The sequence below is a fragment of the Miscanthus floridulus genome, chromosome 12 (assembly GCF_019320115.1).
Source record: "Miscanthus floridulus cultivar M001 chromosome 12, ASM1932011v1, whole genome shotgun sequence".
Taxonomy (NCBI): Eukaryota; Viridiplantae; Streptophyta; class Magnoliopsida; order Poales; family Poaceae; genus Miscanthus; species Miscanthus floridulus.
The window spans coordinates 39,501,830-39,514,139 of NC_089591.1; the positions used below are offsets into that span (position 1 = coordinate 39,501,830).

Sequence of the window (12,310 nt, forward strand, 5' to 3'; positions counted from 1 at the left end):
ATTGCAACGAAGGCCGTTTCAATGACAACATCTCATTGTTGCAGCGAATATGAAATTAAAGGTTTCAATGAGAGACCCTAGTGAAATAATCTCTAGAGATAGTCGATGGCATTTATCTCGGCAAACATCAAATAACTCAACTTCAATTGTGGCTCTGTTCGCTTCTCTTATAATCTGTCTTTTTCGACTTGTTTTTTTCAGCCGAAACAGTATTTTTCTCTCACAACAAATCAGCCGGAACAGTGTTTCGCCTTGTTTTTTTCAGCGAAACGAACGGGGCTGTGTTATAGAAAAAAAGACAAAATACCTATCGAATGGTGAACTTGTGGTGCACCTTTTTGTACGGCCTGTGTATGTATCTAATTGAAACCCAATACATTTCAAATGAATAAGAGGAATATTATGGCCATTACCAAAAATGATCAAGTATCTTCTACGGGGGGAAAAAAGAATTGAAGAACTCGTTGGCGGCGCGGGGAAATGGTATGAAGACGACACATAATACATGGACATGCATAGAGCCAAGATGTGGGCCCTGTTCATTTCTCTTATAATTCGTCTTTTCAGTACGAAGACGACACATAATACATGGACATGTATAGAGCCAAGATGTGGGCTCTGTTCACTTTTTTTATAATCTGTCTTTTTCAACTTGTTTTTTTTAGCCGGAACAGTGTTTTTCTCTCACAACAAATCAATCGAAACAGTGTTTTACTTTCACACCAAATTAATCGGAACAATATTTTTGCTTGTTTTTTCAGCGAAGCGAAGGTGCCAAATGCTAGTAGTATAGTATATACTACTCCCCAAAAGAAAGAATGGCGATAGATGCTGAGGAAATAGTTCCGAGACAAAGTCCCTAGTTATGGCTCCATTTCCGAGGGCATCGCTACAGAGATCAGAACGTCTGTTTACCAAGTAGTAGGAGTCAAAAATCAAGTGTTTCGCTGCATGCCAGCTCCAGGCAATTAGAACATATTAGTGCTCAACAAAAATACCATGTACCCTATCTATTAAAGATGATCCATACTATGTAAGAAACTCATTGGCCACAATCTCAAACTAATATGACCGAAATCTATTGTCCAAGAATTAAAATATCAAATTTTCTAGGACATTTTCTTAGTCGTATAACATCAAGTCTCTTTGCCAGACTCATTTCTGCAGCAGTTTTGGCCCTTTAACCATTTCAGAACCTGTGGCATTTGCGTTCCAGCAACGCCTTCATCGTCGTACTCAACCGAACTCCTTGGAGCACCAGTGTTCGCTCGCGCCCGTAGCATAGCAGCTTTAGCAAGCAGAGTTTTGCCACGCCGGAACGATTGATCCTGCACGAAACGAACGCCTCCAGTAAACCACTTGTCTGAAGTCTCAATCAGAGTTGAAACTACACCTGGGCGGGCCCTCTGCTGCGTGACTCCTGATCCCAACTGTGTCTGCACACAAAACTTGTTGCCATTGCCAGATTTCCCGTATCAGCGGTGCTTGTCGGCTTGTCGCACTGTAAGCTCGTCGCACAAGATTTGCTTGCACTTCATTTTTGCCGGGTTGTTAACCAGCTCCTTTCCAGCTTTCGAGATTGCAGTTGTGTGATTTGCCCCTTGCTTGATCGAGTGATCCAACTGCGGAAGGTGAGAACAGACTGACGCGTTCGTGCCGTCGTGGAGAGCAGCAGGCAGCTTCTCGGACAAAGGCCTTGGCTTCCCTTCCATGCTCATCGGCGTGGCGTGCTCGAACGCTAGACGTTGTAGGCTTCAGCAGAGCAGGACATGGAGCGAGGCGTTCTTGGCGGCAGAGCAGACGGGGCACGCGTCCACGGCGGCCTCGCACGCGCGGCACAGGCACAGGTGCCGGCACGGGAGCAGCAGCACGCACGCGTCGCCGCCGCCGCACGCCTTGCAACTGCAAGACGACGACGCTGCGGCGGCCTCGTTGGACGCGGCGTCGGCGTCGGCGGCCAGCGCCTCAAAGCAGCACGACTGCGCGTCCTCCGCCGCCGCACCCTCGTTAACGGAGACGGCCGCCGCGCAGGCGCAGGGCGACTGCAGCAGCAGCTGGTCGAGGGTGGCGCGGAGGCCGGCGGCGACGGCCTCGTGGCTCTTGGCGACGCCTATCCACGCCTGGCACTCGGCGCCCATCTGCCGGGCCTTCTCCTCCAGAATCCGCGTTGCGGCGGCGCGCCCGCTCCAGCTCGGCCTCCGCGGCGCGCGCCCGCCCCAACGCGGCGCGCTCCACGGCGGCCAGCAGCTCCCGCGCGTGCCTCCGCCGCGCCTCCTCCAGCCCCGCTCGGATCCTCTCGCTCTGTGGGGACACGGTTCACAGGAATTCCGATCAAACACCACCCCACCAATTAAGCATCGAATCAAGCAGCCGATGCCGATCAGCGATCAACCACCACCACGGTGAAAGATTGCCTGTCGATCAAGCAATCCCGGCCGTGTGCGTAGCATACCTCGAGTCTTACGAGCGCGTCGATCTCCACGTCCTGGTGGTACAGCCTCGACAGGAGGAGGCCCTGCAACTGCGACTGCGAGACGCTCGCGCCATTGTCCCACCTCCCGCTGCTGGACGCCGCGCCGGAGCCCAGCACTCTGCCCTGCAAGTCGCCCACCTGCGCCGCCGGCGGGCGCATTACCACCACGCTCTGATCCTCCGAGAACCGCCCCGCCGCAACGCGCGGCCGCTTCCTCGGCTCGAAAGCGTAATCGCACGCGAGGTCGGCGCGCGGGAAGTCGCGGAGCACCGTCGTCGTGTCCCCGGTCCCTGGCGCCGCCGCCGGCGCGCACCCTCCGTAGTCGTCCAACAGCAGCCGTGCCAGCCACCGCCGCATCCTCCATAGCACTGCGGCAGAGCGTGCAAGATTAGATACGCTGATTATAGGCTCAGAAGACAGAAGAGAAGAAAGCGAAGGAAGCTGACGGCGTGCTGCTTACCTGAAGCTGAAGGCGTGGGGGTCGTGGAAGAAGGCGTGGGAGTGTGAGAGGTGGCGCGCCTGCACGGCCATGGCGCCAACGCAAAGCGAAGTAAAGGGGTGTTGGGTAGGAACTAAGGAAGTGGAAGTGGAAGTGGATGGTGAATTTTTGGTTAGAACGGGCATGGAAGTGACCAGTGAGGGTGCTGCGAGAGGCGTGCATAGCATATATACGGCCATGGCTCGTGGTCGCGCGAAACCATGATGATTGACGACGGACCCCGGCTGAGGCGTTGGGACTTGGGAGCACGAGTGCACGACGACGAAAGCGTCGCGTTCTGAACCGGGCCGGGCCGGGCCGTGTGGGGACTGGTGGCCTTGGGTGGAAAGGCGACAGGCACTCCATGCGAGCAAGTTTGTGTGATGTGATGTCTGTATTACTGCGTTTCTGTGGTAGTGATATCCGATCCGTGTACTACCGGCTTACCGCGATATATAGGGGCGTGAAATGTGAATGTGGCGTTATAGGTGGTGGTCCGGCTGGATAGATATGACTGGACTGGATGGGTTGGGGTGGCCCAGTCTTCACACTCACACCTATCTACATACACATCTGCTATCAGACTGTTCGTTTCGTCGTAAACGATCGTAGGATTATTTACTGTTGCTGATTTGGTGTGAGAGAAAAATATTGTTCCAGCTTATAATCCGCGATCGTATACGAGCAAGCGAACAGGCCGTATATAGGTGGAGGGTGTAGTTAGATGTGATGATGTTCGGATAAGCGAGGATTAGGCGATTAGCACTAGCTAATCTTGCTTTAAGATTCGGTGACAAAAATATATGTACGTACAAAATACTTTCTTGCAAACCATGGTTATCAACGATTATGAGGCTTCGTGGAGAAAGGGGGCCAAGGGGCACGGGTGCGAGAGGAGGATGGCGTCGTCTTCTCTAGAGACTGCATGCCAGGCGGGGGTGGGAGGTAGATGAGCTCGACCCACAGCCAAGGCGTCACCCACCTTGGCTGACCACACGCCCCGATCGGCAGGGGGCTGCAGTGCTGACTCAGACCTTAGGGCAGCACCCACAAAGTCGAGATCGATGCCTAAGTAAGAAAATTAAGAGTGATCCTTATCGTTAACTTAATTCTAACCCATAGTTATCCTCTCTACCCACACCTATCATCTTATTGTCCTTGGATGTAGCTAGAACCTTAGATACACACACGTGCTCCATGGAATGCTCTTAGGTGAAAACTACAACGGTATCCGTACGTTTGGTGATTTATCTGTAGGTTGAAGCTACAACGGTATCCGTACGTTTGGTGATTTATCTGTAGGTCGGTCGTAATAAGATTCCTAACAAATACCAACCGTCAAAACATGTTCCTTGGCCCAGAAAGTTGTCTAATTTAGACCACGATTGTTGGAATCAACGCGTTCGGTTTAATTGTTTTCCCTTTATAGACGTTAATGTTGATGCAAAATTTTCTTCAGAAAATCGTCTAATTTTGACCATGATTGTTAGAATCAACACGTTCTATTTAACGGTTTCCATTTATAGACGTCAATGTTGATACAAAATTTTCTGGCTAGGAAGACGGGGAAAGAGCTTGCGACATGGTGAGTATTCATATTTTGTATGGACCATTCATTCCTGGATCCCCATGCTGCGCGAACAATTTTTTTCAATGGCAATGAATGGATTAGTATAAATTTTAAGTTCAATGAAGCAATTTTCTCCAGTTTTAACCGCCCTCGGTCCTCGTCTGGAAGCTCGCTGGTCATGAATCACCATCGCACAGTATATAGCTACCTGGACTGATTGTTGCCAATCACCAACTCGTCCTGGTAATTGAATGTGAATGAATGACCATACCTAAACTCCTAAACGGCTGGTCAGTCAAAGTCTTCCCTAGAGGACGTGAATGAAGAGATAATTAAATTGCTAAGCACAAGTTTCATGGTTGGATCGATCGATCGGGGCGGTGGAAAAGCCGGCCTCCCACACATGAAAAGAGGAAAGTTCACCCTGGATGATTGGGTCGGATGCCGATCCGGTCCACAGCAACTAACCAAGCAAATTTTCTTAGACGTCAGAAATGCAGTTTCAAGTTTCAACGGCACATGGGTCGCCCGAACAAATTTTAGCCGCTGCCTAGCTTTGCCAGAGTCCGGACAGGCGGAGAGAAAAACCATTCAACTATGAGTTTGCTTTTTTTTTTTATATATAACTGAGTTTTCAGTTGAAGGTAGCTCGCTCTTGACGCCACGCGCCCGCGGCTCTCCAGAACAGCCAAGCGAGCGTTCAAGGATTGGAGATGCCGTGCACGTACGTGAAACCGCAGATCATCATGTTTCATGGGGCATGTTTAATATTATATATATAAGCTATTTAAGGTTATAATATACTGGAACCTAGAAACTAGCGGCCTGTTTAGTTTATGTCCTAAACTCGCCGACCCAAAAGTTTAGCGTGCCGCACTCACTCCGATCAGGGGATCATTGTTTGCTTCTGACTGCATCTCTAGCGTGCCACACTTCTATATGTTTGTCTGTTGTGTTCAACGGCAACTTTTGATACCAAATGTTTAACAAGCAAAATGGATGTCAAATTTTTGGCACGGCCACGGTTCAGTTGCATCAACCTGCGGTCACAAGCCAAACAAATCCTAGTACAAACTAAAAACCCCACCTCAGCAGGGACAGAAAGATGTCACTACCCAGACAGCGGGCCAGTGGTAGGTCGGACTGGTCAGGAGGAGGTTAGGGCAGAATGAACAATCATAATTCGCTTTAAAAAAAGAATTGGCTATTATTTGACGATGATAACTATTTAGTACTCCCTTCGTTTCAAAATATAAGATGTTTTATTTTTTCTAGATATATAGATTTTGATATACATTTAGATATACACTACGTGAACAATGTATCTTGAAAAGTCTAAACGTCTTATAATTTAGAACGGAAGGAGTGGTATCCACTGGTCTAGCCCTGCATAGTCGCATGAAAGGCGAAACCGGGGTAGATACAGAGTTTCTATCTAGCACGAAAAGTTGGAGTTGTGTCTTTTTCCTTTTTCCCAAAAAGCTTAAATAGGGGCTTCATTTGCCAAGTTCTTGGAGTTGCTCAGGTTCTCAGAAAACGCACACAAAATACAGGAATTTTTGGTAAAGGGTAGCTATTTAATTTTAATTTTCATAGTGAAGTGGTGGGTAATTTTTTAGAAAAACTAATTGATACAGTCGTTATTATTGCTAGTAATGATTGACCTTAATAAATTGATGACTAGATGTTTTTTATTTTCATAAGATTTTATAGGAACTTTTTTCTAATGATTTTGTGAGAATTAATGTTGGGTGCTGTTTAGAGCCCTATATAACTAGTAAAACTAGAAGCATGTCCAGCGCGTTGCCGAGGGATTTTCTTAAATATAAATTTTTTATATATAGTATTACTTATATGGTATTTTGTACACTGTGTATATATATGAATTTGACTTGTATATTATTTTATTATATCGGATCTAGTATAAAAATCAGTAAGCTAACAGAAGAAAAACCAATAGAATATTTGATCACATTATAGAAGATAGGTGATGAAACAAATAGTATATGTAGATGACTTTATGTTAATAGATTAAAGATTAAAAGTATTGCATAATAAAGATGATTTGGATATTTTTTTGTAATTAATAAGGGATGACATGGATAGCTTACATGAAATGATTGCAAGTTAGTGGGACACTTAGTGGAAAATAATATGGATATCTTACATGCAGAGAGAAAATATCCAGTGAGGTTTAGCTTTATAAAAGTATAAGATAAGATAAGAATTCCACGAGGGGGAAAATCATGTTATATATAACTTGTACTGTACATTGGCCATGCGTTTATATATCAGGGCATGCACGGTATGGGCATATGTACGGCCGGGGAGCCCATATTGCTGCATCAGTGTAAGACCCTGCACATGCCAGATGCCACAAACCAGAGACCACAGTGCAAAGCTTAAAAGCTAGCAGTACTACGAGTGCATGCATGATGCATCGGCATCGATCTCCCGTCCGATAGACAGTCGGCCGGGTCACGGCGAACCTATTTTGCGACCGGGTCGGGGTGTTTGATCCAGTAATAAAAAATAAATTATAGCAGTAATACGCGAGATGAATTTATTAAATCTAATTAATTTATTATTAGCATATGTTACTGTAGCACCACATTATTAAATCATAAACTAATTAGACATAAAAATTCGTCTCGTCAAACAGTCTTATACATTGAATTTTATAATTAATCTATATTTAATACTTTATACATGTGTCAAAGATCTTACGAGACCGTGACTAAAGTTCAGTTCAGGAGATGAATGCAAACACCCCCGCAGAGTTCGCTGTCGTGTAGTGTAGCCCAGCAGCAGCAAGCTAGAGGAAAAGGAGCCATGCATCAATGCATGCGTGCAGTCGTTTGACACACTCCATTGATGCCCCGGCCCCGGCCAGTCGCCCATCGACTGTGCCATGCTCTGCTCCAGTGCTCCGCTCCGGGTCGCGGTGCCGCTGCGTGGCTGCCGTACGCGCAGCACGCTGTGGCGCGTGACAGACAGTAATGTCCTGTCCTCCTCTGCCTCTATGGCTCTATGGCTGATGATGCTGTGATAAGGATCGTGTCGGCCGATGGCACTGGCACCAACGCCGTCCATCAATAATCACGATGCGATGCGATGCGATGCGCTGAGCTGCAATGCAACGGACGTCCGACGACCATACAGACGGCCGGCCGCCGCGCCGGGGACCATGCATGGCGCAGACGACGCGAGCACAGTATTGATTGGCAGGGTCTCGCGGCGCTGGTGGCCTGGTGCTGCTTCCACGGGACTACGGGTACGGGAGGATTTGCATCATTTGCATGCATGCCAAGGAGGGGCCGATCTAAAGGAAGGGGTACAGCCGGTGCATTAATGAAAATATGGAAAAAGTGAAAGAGAAGAATAGGTGGAGGAAAGAAGAAAAATAAAGAGAGAAAGAAAAAAAGATCAGTCTCCATTCAATCCGGTTCTGCACCCGCGCCGTTGCCGAGCACAGCCATCACTACAGTGCTGCGTCGCGCTGTGCGTTAGTCGTGGGCTCGTGCTGCTACAGATCCATATGGCGCCACGCTGCCTCCACTGTTGCATGCCGTCCCCTCCCCCCTGCACATCCTCCGTTCCTCGCGACGTGCTACAGCTTTTTACCCACTGCCATGCCGATGATCGATCCATGCAATGCATGCCAATCCCGCCTGCCAGGTCCGTGAATCATGTTTCATCGCATCGCATCAGGCCTGGCTTAAATTAAGGGGGTAAAGTTCACATCAGGTGTTATACGGTGATATCGCAAGGGGTGGTCGGGTACTACAAATTTATTGAGCCTAATTAATCCATCATTAGCACATGTGTTACTGTAGCACCACTTTATTAAATCATGAATTAATTAGGTTTAAAAGATTTATCTCGCAAATTAGTCACTAAACTATACAATTAGTTATTTTTTGAATTTATATTTGATACTTTATATATGTGTATGAATATTTGATGAGATAAAGAGTACTCCCTCGTTCTCCAAATAAAAGCACGTCTAGAGTTTGAAATTTATCCTAATATAGGAACAGTACTGGGGCTAGCTGGCAGCTGCCGCAGCTCAACAAAATTCTGACCGGAGCTACATGAAAGTGTCTGGACCACTCATTTGCTTGCTCGGTTCCACTGGAGTCCCGTCCAGCGGCAGGCTTGCACTACACTTTTGAGGGGTAAAAATGTAATTTCACGGCTACACGGCCTGGCTATGCAGCATGCAGCCATGCATTCACCTCTGATTCGCCTGTCGTTTGGTGGATGTGTAGTAACGCTAGCGCAGTAGCGCTGCTACTGCTAGTAGTAGGCGTGGATGCCTTTCACTTTTCTGCGCAAGCGCCGTGCAGGTGCAGCGGCACAGTACTGCGGTGGGTGGGAGCAGCCGAGCAGGGGAGATTGCGGTAGCAGTCAGAGAGGGCCCCCGTCTGATCGACAATGTACCGCCAGATACGGGTTGCTACAGATGTTGTGAGTTGTGACCTGTAGTCTCCCAGTACCAGTGTATCAACGGCAGCAGTGGCAGGAATCACCGAAGAAGCCTGCGCTGATAGGGGTTGCTACAGATTGCTGCACCGATGGCATGTCTTCAAATATAATACTACATTGGTCATAAAAAGAATATTACATCCTCGGTTAGAGTGATTAAAGTTTGATCAAATATATAAGTAAAAATATTAATATTTATGGCATCAGATATATATGTTATAAAAGTATATTTCACGACGAATCTAATAGTATGTATTTCGTATAATAAATATTAGTATCTTTATATATAAATTTAGTCAAATCTGACGTACTAAAACATAACACTATGGTAAAATTATGTTCTTTTTAAGACGGAGATAGCACTATTGTAAACTCTGCCAACAAACATCTATCTAGTAATTAACTCAACATATAAACAAAAACAACTCAAACGGTTACCCCATATTCTGCTTGTTCGATTTCTTTTTCAGCCGGAACAGTGTTTTTCTCTCACAACAATTCAACCAGAACAGTGTTTTCAGCTAGTTTCAGCCAAAATTCTGCCAGCCGAACGGAGCCATAAAGACGAGGCAAAGAAATCTCTGCCATTAGGTCCCAATCACTCACAACATGAATAAAAACAAATATTGTGAAGGCAACACTTCGAGGCAAAGACATCTCCACCATCGGCTGATATAGTTTTAGCTGATTTCGGCTAATTTCGGTTGATTCAATAGTATTCTGTGAGAGAGAATAAGCTGAAACAACATATTGTGAAGGCAACACTTTGAGGCAAAGACATCTCCACCATCAGGTCTCAAAAGCCACGATCCTCTAAACCTGTCAGTGACTTAAGGAGGTCTCGCGGTAGCAATTCCTTTAGACAATATTCAAAGTCTTGCATTGGCATTGCATTCTTGTTCAGCTTCCCATCGTTGACAACAATGGGCCTCTAATACATTATGCTTTGGCGTGCACTTGAACGAAACGACGATCCATCAATATAAATTTACGTCGACACCTTGATGTCATGTTTGGTGGTGAATAGGGATGCATAGGAGGACATGCAAGGCCCTCGCTGTTCCTAGTTGTAGTGCGTGAAGAAGATGCAACGCCCGTCTATGGATCCTCTATCATACTGAGTTTTTGTGCCCTAACTTGGCCATAGAATAGGTAGGGCCGTTTTTAGTGATGAGGAGAAAGATGAGGTTCCTCTACTTGACGCTTGTGCCAACACTTATCCGTCATTAGATGCATCCACTAGACCTCTACCAGTACAACATTCTCAATAAAGACGGTTTGATCACAGATGGGGAAAATCTAGACTACGTGCAGCAGTAGAAACATATTTTGGCGTTTAACAATTTTGGTTGTGTTTAGTTGGGTGAAATTTGGGAATTTGGCTACTGTAGCACTTTCGTTTTTATTTGGCAATTAATATTCAATCATGGACTAATTAGGCTCAAAATGTTTGTGTCGCGATTTCCAACCAAACTGTGCAATTAGTTTTTTTCGTCTACATTTAATGCTCCATGCACGTATCGCAAGATTCGATGTGATGGCTAATGTAGCACTTTTTGGGAAAACTTTTTGGAACTAAACAAGGCCTTTCTTTATAAAAACTGTATTTTTGTTTAAGAAAGTCTAAGGGCATTTTTATAAAAAGACTAACTGCTAGCTAGGTAAAAATTAGCTATAATTAGCCCATACAAACAGGATTACTAATAGGTGGGCTAATTATCTTTAGTGGAGTTTTCAACTAGTTATTAGTCAACTAGCTAGCCAATCTCAACTGATTTGAGCTAATTTTTAGTCCAGTTAGTAAAACTAGTCATAGCTCATCTAAATAGCTGGTAGTTATTAAGTAAAAAAAAAGGCTTAGCGCTAACCGAGAGTTTCATCAAATAGTTTTTCAGAGTACTTATTATTAGCACAACAGAAGTGCCTTTTAATTTGTTCGTTCGTGACAGAAAATTTCAGATCGGTTGGGACCAGACCACAGCGTCACGTCTTGACATTCATCAGTTCTCGTTTTCTAGCAATTGAATATGAGTCGTAGACATCTGCGCCAGCCGTGGTCCTCCATTGCCTGTAGTGAGTAGTATATATAGTTATGTCGTCCGTAGCTCCGAATTTTTTACTATTTGGCTCTTTTTTTCGAAAGTTTCTCTCAAATAGACCTCTGGCGGAAACAATTTTAGAAATGGACCCTTGGCTCGGCGCCAGAGTGAGTGACGCCGAGCTCGACGCCACGGTGACTGGCGCCGAGGTCCTGGGCACGGGCAAATGGCCTGTCAGGGGCTCTGCGCCATCCACTCTAGCGCCGAGCTCGGCGCCGTAGATCTTGGCGCCGAGCTCGACGCCAGAGTGAATGGCGCCGAGCTACCTGCATTTAACCCCAGCCCAGCCTTCTTCCCCGAGCGTTCTTCCTCTTCTTTCTCCTCGGGTTTTTTTCTCGCCACTTCATCCTACCTCACGAATCGACATATTGGACCTTAAAAACTTTGATTTGATCCGTAGATCTTCGAGAGCAAGGTATACTCGCTCACCTCCTTGTTTTTCTCGCATAGATTCGGTACATATTAGTCGGATTTTTGAACCTAAGAATCGTCATCACTTAGGATTTCATTGTATCCCTCAATATATGTATTATACAACCGTATGTTCATTTCAAGGCGTGGAAAATGCTAGCAAACCAAGCCGCATGTAGTTATGTTATGGGTTTATTGTTGTGGATGAAATGAGAAACCCTAGGTTTAGGGTATAATATTAACTGCTTTTGGTTCTTATAACGAAATTGATTGGATTGTAGTTATGGTTCTCATTGATATTTTGTTGTGATGTTTTTATTTATGTTTGTTAAATTACATCCTATTTGTTAGATGCAAGAAATGTTTCGGGAGGAGTTTTGGCAAAAACGGGGTCGTCCTCGAGAATTATACCCCGACGCGTCTAGCAAAGATGCCCCCGTTCCCCCTGACCTTCCTGTCCCTAACTGTGATTGTGGTTTCCCGGCCCATGTTTTTCAATCGAAACATCCGGACACAGCCGCGCATTGCTTCTACACATGTAGTCGGTTTAATGTAAGAAATTATTTGTACTATCCTTTTTCTTTATTTGTTTAAGTATGGTACTAATATATTATTGGAATCTCGTTGTGTAGGACCATGAGAGGTGCTTTTTCTTTCAGTGGATCGATGGTGCAAAAAAGTTTGATCCTAGGTACCTCTTTTTCGACGATTGGTTTAGAGGAAGACATCCACGTGAGCACTTCAAGCGGTGGGTTCCACCCCCCCTAACCCTCCGGCAATGACGACTAAGG

At 45.9% G+C, this 12,310-nt stretch overlaps 1 pseudogene; it reads right to left on the bottom strand.

Moving 5' to 3' along the window:
* Window positions 1-846: 846 nt before the first annotated feature.
* The window catches only part of LOC136496465 (BOI-related E3 ubiquitin-protein ligase 1-like), an 82,756-nt pseudogene continuing 71,292 nt past the window's right edge, over window positions 847-12,310 (bottom strand).